Below are 14,181 nucleotides of genomic sequence, written 5' to 3' on the forward strand. Positions count from 1 at the left end.
AAATGTTTCAGAAAACCAATTTGGTTTCATGCCAGGGCGCTCTTCGATAGAGGCTATCCATATTATTAGGAACCTTATGGAGAAGTATAGAGAAAAGCAAAAGAACCTTGAGATGGCTTTCATAGACATGGAAAAGGCCTACGATTGTGTTCCACGAAACCTGATTTGGAAGACCCTTAGAGATAGAAGTATCCCTAGTAGATATATTAGTGTTATTAGGGATATGTACGAAGGGGCGAAGTCTTGTGTTCGAACTACAGTAGGAAATACCGAAGTTTTCCCAATTGAAGTTGGCCTGCATCAGGGATCGGCCCTTAGCCCTTTTCTTTTCGCTTTGATTCTTGATGAGATTTCTCGAGGGATACAAGAGCGTATCCCGTGGTGCTTAATTTTTGCAGATGATATTGTGCTTGTTTCCGAATCTAAGGAGGAGCTTAATAGAAGATTGGAGCAATGGAGGGTTGCCTTAGAAGGTAATGGTCTAAAAATTAGTAGACAAATGTGACGATCGCTCCAAATCCATATGGACGAACACGTCATTCATCGATTTCATTGCGAGGTATTTGACCTCTATATGATACGTTTTGTAAATATTGCATTCTTTTGAAAAGGTACACCATAAATGAATATTTAAATCAATGGTTTTAGACATCTGATGATTTCTACATATAGACAATCACCGTAAATAATAGTTTACAATAGTAATTCCGTTGACAATGCAGTCAAAATAAGATACATGGTGATGCTTTGGTGAATGCAATGTTTCCTTGATAAATATGCCATGTAAGACTCCATGCACATAGCTTGTCTAACATATAAGCAAACAGCGGAAGACTTCTAGGAACCTGAGAATAAACATGCTAACAAGTGTCAACACAAAGGTTGGTGAGTTCATAGTTTTAGTGTTTCGCATAATCTGTATATAAAAGTGGATCACAAGATTTCAGTTGTTTCATCCAGAAACGTTTATCAAAAGTTTGTCAATAGATTCTACGTAACAGAGCACCCTGGTAACTAAGCTTTAACGTTATAATGATAAATACCCCATTCGTTTTAATACACGCAAACCAACGTGTCCTAAACTCAAATAACACACGTCCGTTAAAAGGCTAGCGCTCTAGCTCGGACGGGGATGTCAAGCCCTATGGATCCATATACTGTTATTCGCGCCCAGCAGTCCATATCCTATGTACTGGCAGCTACTAGTTACCAAAGCTAAGGGATTTTTGGTTCAAACTCAGTGTAGAATTTAGTATGTACTTGTATCCATTGCGTTTAAAATAAAGTGCATGTATTCTCAGCCCAAAAATATATATTGCAAAAGCAATTAAAAAGATATTAATGAAACTCACCTTAGCAGCACATAAAGTTGTTCATCGTAATGTGACCGAAACTCAGAATATCAAATAATCGTAGATCTCAACCTAGAGAACATATGTTGGTCAATAAATGTCTATCAAGCTAGGTCAAGTCATAGTGTATCACAATCCTAATGCTCGAGACCGACATACAAAAGTTATCCGTAGTCGTTTCAAAAAGTCAATTTTGACAATAGTTCAACAAAACGAGACGTACCTTATATAAGGATTCATTTACTCGGTTGTTAATATTTAAAAATCCACTTTATCAATCTCGTAAACAAGTTGTTTAAATCTTAATTGCAGATTTAAAAGCAATTTCAATTAACGTCAATCATAATTCAGTTGATCATATCTTTTAATCCGTTCATCGAAAATATTCGATATCTAAATGAAAAGTCATTGATTTTTCGCCAGCTTTCCAAAAACATGTATATCATATACCTTTTACCAGTAATATATGTATTTAATTCGTGATTCATTATAAACTGTTTAGCGACAAATTTTAGCATACAAGCATGTATAAATATATATACTCGAGCACTAGACATGGATACACAATTAATATATAAAAGATAAAATATGAGTGCTTACGTATCAGTATTGAGATTCAATATTGTAGGAAAGTACATAGACGTAACGGAGATGATAAACACTAGGTTTGCTTCACAAATATACCCCTGAACATTACCCATAACCTCCTTGGCAATAACCCATAATTTCCTTAGCTCTATCCCGCTTGAAAACCATTTTGAAAGTGACACGCTTATAACCTCGTCGTAGTATTTTATGTTTAATACTAATTAATAATATTAATAATAATAAGATTAATAATAATATTAATCTTAATAATAATAATAATAATAATAATAATAATAATAATAATAATAATAATAATAATAATAATAATATAATAATAATAATATAAATTTAAATATAAATATGGAAAGCAGAGAGATAGATATGAATTGAATTCGATCACTGGCTTCGCGTTTTATACTATCTGACTTGTCCCAGCCCACCATGCGATCGCATGGTTTTTGGGCATCAAGGCCATGCGATCGCATGGCCCTTTGATCCAGCTCACATTGTTTTAACTTTTTGTTTGTCGACATAATTTAATAATAATATATATAATATATATAATTTAAATTAATTAATTATATATTATATTTTATTCCCGTGCATAGTGGACTTGTAACTTTTGCTCTGATAAGTCGTACGTCGTCACTCGACTTATGTCCCGATTCCGGTTTTTCGAATGTCCTTTCGTACATTTAGAAAACTTGCATTTTACGTTTCGTGTCACGTACATTTGTCAAAATATAGCCTTATATTATCCATAAACTATATCGCTCAAAGTGTATCTTAAACTTTCGAGTGTTTTGGTCATTTACTTATATAAATTATCGCCTCGTTATATATACATATGAATGGACATTTTGATCAGAACTGTCTCAGGCCTTGTGCGCGCCGCGCATAGGCAGTGGTGCGCGCCGCGCACCCTCCAGATCAGTTTTAAATTTTTTTTTTATTCCGCGTTTTTGGTTGGTTAACGGGTTGGGTCGTTACACTAGCCTTCAACAATAGTCTCACAAGACTTAACGCTAACCAAACCCATGTTTAAACTTATGCATGCACACATTATCAAGTATACATATATGTATATATATATATATATATATATATATATATATATATATATATATATATATATATATATATATATATATATATATATATATATATATATATATATATATATATATATATATATATATATATCTACACATATATTCATGCATTTATGCATAAGCTAACGAGTTATAAACGTACAAATGATTAAGTAAGTACCTTTCGATACGTAGGGGAAAACGGGATGTTACAACTCTCCCCCACTTGAATCGGAGCGCGTCCTCGCGATCCAAGCCGCATGACAAGCCGGAAGATAGACCAAGACAAACTCTTCGGATTCCCATGTAAACTCGGAACCCTTTCGATGTCGCTATTGCACTTTGAAAGTTCTAACTTCCTTGTTTCGCAACATCTTAACCTTCTCATCAAGGATTGCAACCGGTTCTTCCGCATACTCTAGTTTGTTATTTAACGTAATCTCATCTAAAGGCACCCAAGTCGAGTCATCCGCAAGACACTTACGAAGATGGGAAACATGAAATGTGTTATGAATTCCCGCGAGTTCTTCGGGTAACTCTAGTCGATAAGCAACCTCACCAACACGTGCCAAAACCTTGAAAGGACCAATAAACCGAGGAGCTAACTTTCCTCGTTTCCGAAACCGAATGACACCCTTCCATGGACAAACCTTAAGCATCACCATGTCACCTTCTTGAAACTCAATCGTTCTCCTACCTTTATCGGCATAAGAATTTTGTCTATCTTGTGCCGCTTTAAGTCGAGCTCGAATCATTTCAATCTTACTATTCTTCTCCAAGACCAAATCGGAACTTTCGATTTCTCGTTGACCCACTTCTCCCCAACAAATGGGAGTTCGACACCTACGCCCATAGAGCATCTCATAAGGTGGCATCCCAACACTAGTATGATAACTATTGTTGTACGAGAATTCCACCAAAGGCAAATGCTCGTCCCAACTACCACCAAAATCGATAATACATGCTCGTAACATATCCTCCAAAGTTTGATTCGTACGTTCGGTTTGATTGTCCGTTTGAGGATGATACGCCGTGCTAAACTTCAATTGCGTACCCATATCTTCATGAAACTTTTCCCAAAATCGAGATGTAAAACGAGTATCTCGATCCGAAATAATAGATATAGGAACACCGTGTCGAGAGATGACTTCCTTGATAAACAACTTAGCCAAGGACTCCGACGATATCGCTTCCTTAATGGGAAGAAACAAAGCACTCTTCGTCAGTCGATCAACTATAACCCAAATCGAATCAAACTGGGTTCTCGCCGTTTTAGGTAACTTTGTGATGAAGTCCATGGTAATGTGCTCCCATTTCCATTTCGGGATTTCTAACGGTTGTAACTTACCATACGGCTTTTGGTGCTCGGCTTTAACTTGCAAACACGTGACACATTGCTCAACATACTTCACAACATCACATTTCATGCCCGGCCACCAATAATCTTTCTTTAAATCAAGATACATTTTCGTTGCGCCCGGATGAATGGAATACTTTGACTTATGTGCTTCATCAAGTAGCACTTGTCGGTTACCACCCATCTTAGGTACCCCACACTCTTCCTTGAAACGACAACAAACCACGCGAGCCCATAGTAATGAACTCCGATTGTCCCACAACTCGTTCCGCATGCTTGTTGTGAACGTAAGACTCTATTTGAATCACGCCGAGTTTTTCAAGAAAATCGTTAGTAATAATCATACGTAATAATCCCAATTGTAACGCCGGGTGATGACTCTTTCGACTTAACGCATCCGCGACCACATTCGCCTTGCCCGGATGATAAAGTATCTCACAATCATAGTCTTTTACCACATCCATCCACCTACGTTGATGATAATTCAAATCTCGTTGATTAAAGAGATGTTTCAAACTCTTATGATCCAAATAAATCGTACACTTGACACCATACAAGTAATGGCGCCAAATTTTCAACGCATGAACCACCACCGCCAATTCAAGATCGTGAGTCGGGTATCTCTTTTCGTGTTCCTTTAATTGTCGAGAGGCGTAAGCAATGACTTTACCTCTTTGCATCAAAACACACCCGAACCCATTTAAAGAAGCATCACAATAAACCGTCATGTCTTCTACCCCTTCCGGCAACACTAACACTAGAGCTTGACACAATTTCTCTTTTAACAATTGAAAAGCAATTTCTTGCTCATTCTCCCAAACAAACCTCGCGTTCTTCCTCGTCAATTTCGTCAACGAAGAAGCGATTTTAGAAAAGTCTTGGATAAACCGACGATAATAACCGGCCAATCCGAGAAAACTTCGAATTTCCGTAGGCGTACTCGGTTGTCTCCAACTCTTCACCGTCTCTATCTTCCCCGGATCTACTTGAATACCGTCTTTGATCACAATGTGTCCAAGGAATTGAACCTCCCTTAGCCAAAATTCACATTTGGAGAACTTAGCATACAACTTCTCCTTTCGTAATGTCTTCAATACCTCACGCAATTGACGTTCATGTTCGTTCATACTTTTCGAGTAGACTAGTATGTCGTCAATGAACACAATCACCGACTTGTCCAACATAGGTTGGCACACTCGGTTCATAAGGTCCATGAATGCCGCCGGTGCATTCGTAAGACCAAAAGGCATAACTACAAACTCAAAATGCCCATAACGCGTTCGAAAAGCCGTTTTCTCTATGTCTTCCTCACGGACCCGCACTTGATGATAGCCGGACCGTAGGTTGATCTTAGAGAAATACGTTGCACCTTGGAGTTGGTCAAACAAATCGTCGATCCTAGGTAATGGATAGCGATTCTTGATCGTCACTTTGTTCAACTCCCGATAATCGATGCACATCCGCATACTTCCATCTTTCTTTTTCACAAACAAGACCGGAGCACCCCATGGCAAGGAGCTCGGTCGAATGAAACCCTTTTCAAGCAACTCTTGGGTTTGATTTAACAACTCTTGCATTTCTGTCTGTGCTAAACGATAAGGAGTTTTAGCAATGGGGGTAGCCCCTGGAACCAACTCAATGCGAAATTCTACTTGTCTTTCCACCGGAACACCTCCAGAAAAACGTCTTCGAATTCACTAACTACTGGAATTTCACGAATGGGTGGTGGCTCATCACGAGTATCCACAACATGGGCAAGATAAGCCATGCCACCACTAACAAGAAAATGACGTACCCGTGTAAAAGAACATATCGGCAGAAGTCTTCTTCGTTTATCGCCGTGAATAATTAACTCTCCCCCACTTGGGGCCTTTACACGAATAAATTTTTCGTGACATGCAATATCGGCTCTATTATGATCAAGCCAATCCATACCCACAACGATATCAAAATCGCCCAAAGTCATAGGAATGAGGTCAATTTTAAAGTTTTCGGCACCAAACACAACATCACAATTTTTACATATGTCAACCACAAGCACCGTCTTGCCGTCCGCTATTTCGACTTCTACCGAACGACTTAACTTAGCTAATAGCTTATTAAGTTTAGGTACAAATCGAGGTGACACAAAAGACAAATTTGCACCACTATCAAATAGAATCCTTGCCGGATTAGAGTTAACCATGAAAGTACCTGAGACAACTTCTTTCGATTGTTTGGCTTCATCATTGGTCATCAAATAATTTTGACCCCTAGCCGTACCCGCCGCCTTTTCTAACCGCTTAACATTATCATTGCGCAACTCGGGACACTCGGGCCTCTTGTGCCCTTCTTTACCACAATTGAAACAAGTAAATTTGGGTGTGGAAGGTGAGTTGGGGCAATCACGAGAGATGTGACCTTTTTGCCCACAAGTATAGCAAGTGGGTACATGACCACCGGAGCCACCTTTCTTCACACTATTAACACTTTCGGAGCCCTTCTTGTTCTTTTTGTTGGAAAAGCTCGATTGATTCGAATTCTCGAACTTCCTCTTACCAAAAGTAAAACTACTCTTTCTCAACACAAGCGCTTCAAAACCTTCGCCATATTGAACAATTCATCAAAGCTCTTCACCACGTTCACACTAATTTTCTCTTGATAGTTATCATTCAAGATTCGATAGAAATCTTCTTTCAACATTTTATCATTCCCGACATACTCCGGGCAAAATTGGGTCTTGGACAAAAACACGGATTTGAGAGTGTTCAAATCCATCGACCCTTGCCTCAAGGAACATAACTCGTCCTTAAGCCTAGTAAGATCGGCCGAAGTTCGGTACTCATCGAAAAACTCCGCCTTGAATTCATCCCATGTGAACTCCATACATTGTTCTTCGACATATACTTGGATTTTCGCGTCCCACCATAACTTAGCATCGCCCCTTAACATACTACACCCGTACCTTGTCTTCTTATCAAGAGGACATTCACAAGTACTGAAAGCCCCCTCCATATCGGAGATCCATCGGGCACTCTTGAGAGGGTCTCGTTCACCTTCAAAGGTGGGAGGTTGAGAATCCTTAAAATTCTTATAAAAGAAGTCCTGTCTCCCCACATTATCCTCTTGATGAACGGCCTTCACTTGCTCCTTGACTACATTGACTAATTGCTCGTCAATCGTATCTAGAAACATTTTCTTAACATCCTCGAGGAACTCCGCCTTTTGACGTTTAAAGATGGCCTCAACTTTGGCCGTGAACTCAACGTCCTCACTCGTACCCCCATTTTCGGTGTCGTGTCCGTTTCTCATCTTCATTCTATAAAACGGAAAAGATTAAACAACGAACGAAACAAAAGGACATAACATGTATGCATATACGTATACCCCACACTACTCCATCTTACTCAACAATCGTCGTACATTACTTGTTTGACACGATTTGCACCAGTAACAATGGTAGCTAATCATTGTTACGCGAACACGTCTCATTAACTTGCTAGTACAACGTCCGTCTTGCTTGATGATTGCTTAACACAACACAAAACAATTAGCACCAGGTTAGTTCACATAAACCAAAGCACTAACAATTCCCGATTAGACCCAAAGTCCTACAAGTCCCGCATAAAGCGTTCACACAATAAAGTCCAAGTCTAGGCACCTATCTCAAGTTGCCTAAATCCCTTAGACCATGCTCTGATACCACTTGAAACAACCCAACCCGTATTCCATACGATAATTTTTTTTTTTTGTAATGATACACATTTACGCACCAATAAAATATGTAAACCAATCCACAAGTTCCATTTAAACGTTCAACAATTTAAATGTTTACAAAAGGCACGAAGGCCATTAATTAAGTTCAATACAAGTTTGACCCACTACAACGATAGTTTATAATCCAAACGACCCTTTGAGCATGGTTTGGGACTAAACTACCCAAAACATTAGGCCAACTTTTAAACTTCAACAAAACATCATCAAAGGCCACCTAGTGCCCGATAACCCCTTTGCCCTTATCCGCACCTGCAACTAAAAAGATAAACAACGAGAGGGGTAAGCTAATGCTTAGTGAATGCAATAATTATACATGTTCATATATAACCTACTTACTTGCAATCACTTACACAATACCGCATACGAACTAGCTATTCGACAAGCATGCAAACATCATGCATAAACTACAATCCATAATTCACAAGGAGCTAGCAACCGACAATAGCATATAGTTCATAATTTAATATGCTAAATACACATTCACACAACCATGGTTAACCAATAGCAAAAAGGAATGGTACTCAAAATTCCCATCGGTGTTCATAACAACCTTTAGTGCACAACACATATATAACCAACCCTTGGACAACACATATCCGTTCATAAGATCATTAGTGTACAGCACATATAACACCAACTTGGACAACACATATCCATTTAATAAACTGTTAGCGTACAACACATATATCGCTAATTTAGACAACACATATCCGTTCATAATTCGTTAGTGTACAACACATATATCGCTAACTAGGACAACACATATCCTTACGTACAAATAAGCACATCATATACGTACAAGTATACTTATTCCACTCACCATGACACAAGGATGATGATTATACTGTCCGAGCTTCAAAGCAATGTACCTAATTCATTAAGTACACATTCAATACACCAACTAGTGGAATTAACCACATTACACTTACTTGAGCATTTAATGATCCAGTTCGCATTAAATGACTTAACCACACCAATACCGCCCTTAAATGGCCAAGACCCGACTTTAACCACTAAAGCTAGTGCATTAAAGTCTACTAACTTCAATTAACACAAACTTAGGGTAATTCATACCCATTTCACCCAAACTAGGTCAACTAGTATATTTTGACCCATTTTATATTACTTAGACTCACAATCAAGTCAAACTTACCCATTTACACTTCTTTCATAAATCTTAAAGTGCATTAGTGACTAACAACACCAATTGACACTTACAACCTCAAATCACAAGGCCAAAACCCTAAATAGTGGTTATTAGGGTTTCCTTACAACAACATAACCCAAACTCACCCATTTTACCCTCAAATGGGTCATACAAATCTCTAGTAACCCAAACCCTAGCCATTAACCAATTAAAACTTAAAACATAAAGTTAGAACTTACCAAGACTATCTTCTTGTAGCTAGTAACAAGGAGAACAACTATAAATCTCGCTCCTAGGTTTGATTCACAAATCTCCAACTCCAAATCTCAAGATTAAACTAAGTGGGTTTTGTGTTTTGGGAGAGAAATTGGAAAGAAAATAGAAAAGGAAATGAAATAAATGAACTAGTGGTGGAGGTTTAATGCTCCCATCAGATCCACATGTTAAATTACCAATTTGCCCCTTAAATTTATTTAATTTGAGCTAAAATCGAAGTCAGAACTGCAGAGGTGCCGCGGCGCGGCCCATTTGTCGCGGCGCGACCTAACGAAGGAAAAATGACCCCTTTTAACTTGACTTCTGATCTGGAATTGCTTTATATGCCGCGGCGCGGACCCAATTGTCACGGCGCGGCCTAAGGCTGTAACTGAACAGTTCGACCGATTTAAACAATTTTCGATTTTATTTAATTTGTACATTCCAAACCCGCTTCCTATATTCACCTAGCCTTCAACAATAGTCTCACAAGACTTAACGCTAACCAAACCCATGTTTAAACTTATACATGCACACATTATCAAGTATATATATATATATATATATATATATATATATATATATATATATATACACACACACACACATATATTCATGCATTTACGCATAAGCTAACGAGTTATAAACGTACAAATGATTAAGTAAGTACCTTTCGATACGTACGGGAAAATGGGATGTTACAATTACCCATAACCTCCTTGGCAATAACCCATAATTTCCTTAGCTCTATCCCGCTTGAAAACTATTTTGAAAGTGACACGCTTATAACCTCGTCGTAGTATTTTATGTTTAATACTAATTAATAATATTAATAATAATAAGATTAATAATAATATTAATCTTAATAATAATAATAATAATAATAATATAAATTTAAATATAAATATGGAAAGCAGAGAGATAGATATGAATTGAATTCGATCACTGGCTTCGCGTTTTATACTATCTGACTTGTCCCAGCCCACCATGCGATCGCATGGTTTTTGGGCATCAAGGCCATGAGATCGCATGGCCCTCTGATCCAGCTCACATTGTTTTAACTTTTTGTTTGTCGACATAATTTAATAATAATATATATAATATATATAATTTAAATTAATTAACTATATATTATATTTTATTCCCGTGCATAGTGGACTTGTAACTTTTGCTCCGATAAGTCGTACGTCGTCACTCGACTTATGTCCCGATTTCGGTTTTTTGAATGTCCTTTCGTACATTTAGAAAACTTGCATTTTACGTTTCATGTCACGTACATTTGTCAAAATATAGCCTTATATTATCCATAAACTATATCGCTCAAAGTGTATCTTAAACTTTCGAGTGTTTTGGTCATTTACTTATATAAATTATCGCCTCATTATATATACATATACATATACATATACATATACATATACATATACATATATATATATATATATATATATATATATATATATATATATATATATATATATATATATATATATATATAATAGTATCCTTTTTACTCAAAATGTTTTATAATTAAATTAATCTCAAATTTATTATATCATATCACGTTTTTATTTTAAAACTTAACTAAGTAGTTCATTTATGTACTAGTGTTTATTACTTCTTTATGTACTATATGACATATCTAAATTTCAATCGAATCCATAAGAGAGCGTAACAATCGTTTCCTTAATTAATTTGAAATCAAATATATCTAATATATATATAAACACGTTTTAGAATACATTTTGCAAGTTATTCATATATCTAATTCTAACAGTTAATATTCCTTATTATTGTATGTGTCCAAATTACGTTATTTAAGCAAACACTTTACCATTAATTTCGAATACCGTTAAACATGAATGATTTCCTAAATCAACGTGGACCTCACAACGTAGACACTTAATAATATCATAATCCTTAAGGGACTCAATAAATATCTTTTCATTCAATCGTTTGGCATAATCTTTTAACTTCGTAGTTAAATATATAAATCAGATAATCAAACCAATAAGTTTAATGCACAGTATCATATACTCCACACTTTGTTACGTTTTTAAATTATAGTAGGTATCTATTTACATATAATTGTTTGTGAATCGTTGAGAACAATCGAAGGGTAATTGAATAGTTCAAGAATTTTGAGATTCAACTTTACAGACTTTGCATATCGTGTCGGAAACGTTAAAGATTAAGTTTAAATTTGATCAGAAATTTCCGGGTCATCACAGTACCTCCCCGTTAAGGAAATTTCGTCCCGAAATTTGAGTGAGGTCGTCATGGCTAACAATAAAAATGTTTTCATGACGAATATGAGTTGGTAAATAGAATTTTATCACCATTCAATAATATGGATAAAATATTTTGATTACTCGAAGCGTATGAAAGAAGTTATCGTAAAAGAGTGAAATGAGGAAATAGAGATACGTTTTAACTCTTGACGTAGTAACGACTGATTTCTGGAATTTAAGGAATAGAAAATCTTCATTATCTAAATAAGATTTGATTCTTCGGAATTTGCGAAAATTAGTATTTTCTTTGATTAAATGCGTAATCTTCCTCGATTGCTATGTCTGATATTTCGCTATAAATTGACCTCTTCCATTTCATTTATTTTCACCACTCCTATAATCTTCTTCATTATTTAATACTTCTTAATAGATTGTGAAAATGCTTCATCCAGTTCTGATTCTTGATATACTCCTAACTTTCATATCTATCATTCTTCTTTTTCATCTGCCACCAGAGGAAGTTATTTTCTTCTACTATTACCTTGAGGTTATAGTATTTTTCATTCTCCCGTGTCTTTATATTGCTATACGCATTGATATACACGGTTTGTAATATATGTGTTGTTGTCAGGCTTTATATTTTCCCTTATATTTAGGAGCTCCATGCTTTCGTTTTTCCTTCCCGACTTCAAATCAAGCGAATAATGGTCCAGAATTCGTAGCTATACATTTTGGAATGAACATAGTTAATGTTCTAAGAAAGAAATTGTAATGGCACGATCTTGATTTGTCAAATTACCAGAATATCTGGAAAAGATCGAATCATCAAGAAAAGTATTTTCTTGATATATTTAGAGATTAAATAGAATGAAAGAGTTATGTAACATGGTTCATGATGAGGGTGTGATCTGTGAACCTTTATCACGTTCCATTAGAAACTCATCATGACTTACTGTAATATAATCACGTTGATCAAGTGTCATTATATTATACTAATTCATACTTCAGTTCCCAACACTACTTCAAAACATTCAAATTTTAAACTTGAAGATTTCAGAATTTAAAAACTAAAATAGTTTCTTTTATGATGTAATACAGATATTACTAAGAGATGAATGATTTTAGATAAGAATAGTTATGAAATATCTTCAGAAATATCGAGGATATTTATAATGAAAGATACGATGATATCTTAGAATTTCTAATATCGAAGGATGATGAAAAAGATTTATCTGTGAAGGTTTAGAGTCAGGAGCAAGGTATTCGTTAATGACTTCAGCAGACACTGAATCATTTGGATTCTTTGAATATAGAGTTTGGTCCTTGTATTTGTCCTTTGTCTCCTTCATGGTCTGTTAAATCCGTTTTCCAGTTCCAAATGAAATGTCCCGTTCTTATTGATTAAAAACGTTCCATATTAATTGATTTCGTTGCGAGGTTTTGACCTCTATATGAGACGTTTTTCAAAGACTGCATTCATTTTTAAAACAAACCATAACCTTTATTTTATAAATGAAGGTTTAAAAAGCTTTACGTAGATTATCAAATAATGATAATCTAAAATATCCTGTTTACACAAGACAATTACATAATGGTTTACAATACAAATATGTTACATCGAAATCAGTTTCTTGAATGCAGTTTTTACACAATATCATACAAACATGGACTCCAAATCTTGTCCTTATTTTAGTATGCAACAGCGGAAGCTCTTAATATTCACCTGAGAATAAACATGCTTTAAACGTCAACAAAAATGTTGGTGAGTTATAGGTTTAACCTATATATATCAAATCGTAACAATAGACCACAAGATTTCATATTTCAATACACATCCCATACATAGAGATAAAAATCATTCATATGGTGAACACCTGGTAACCGACATTAACGAGATGCATATATAAGAATATCCCCATCCTTCCGGGACACCCTTCGGATATGATATAAATTTCGAAGTACTAAAGCATCCGGTACTTTGGATGGGGTTTGTTAGGCCCAATAGATCTATCTTTAGGATTCGCGTCAATTAGGGTGTCTGTTCCCTAATTCTTAGATTACCAGACTTAATAAAAAGGGGCATATTCGATTTCGATAATTCAACCATAGAATGTAGTTTCACATACTTGTGTCTATTTTGTAAATCATTTATAAAACCTGCATGTATTCTCATCCCAAAAATATTAGATATTAAAAGTGGGACTATAACTCACTTTCACATATTTTTACTTCGTCGGGAAGTAAGACTTGGCCACTGGTTGATTCACGAACCTATAACAATATATACATATATATCAAAGTATGTTCAAAATATATTTACAACACTTTTAATATATTTTGATGTTTTAAGTTTATTAAGTCAGCTGTCCTCGTTAGTAACCTACAACTAGTTGTCCACAGTTAG

Source organism: Rutidosis leptorrhynchoides, chromosome 9 (genome assembly GCF_046630445.1).
Source record: "Rutidosis leptorrhynchoides isolate AG116_Rl617_1_P2 chromosome 9, CSIRO_AGI_Rlap_v1, whole genome shotgun sequence".
NCBI classification, from domain to species: Eukaryota; Viridiplantae; Streptophyta; class Magnoliopsida; order Asterales; family Asteraceae; genus Rutidosis; species Rutidosis leptorrhynchoides.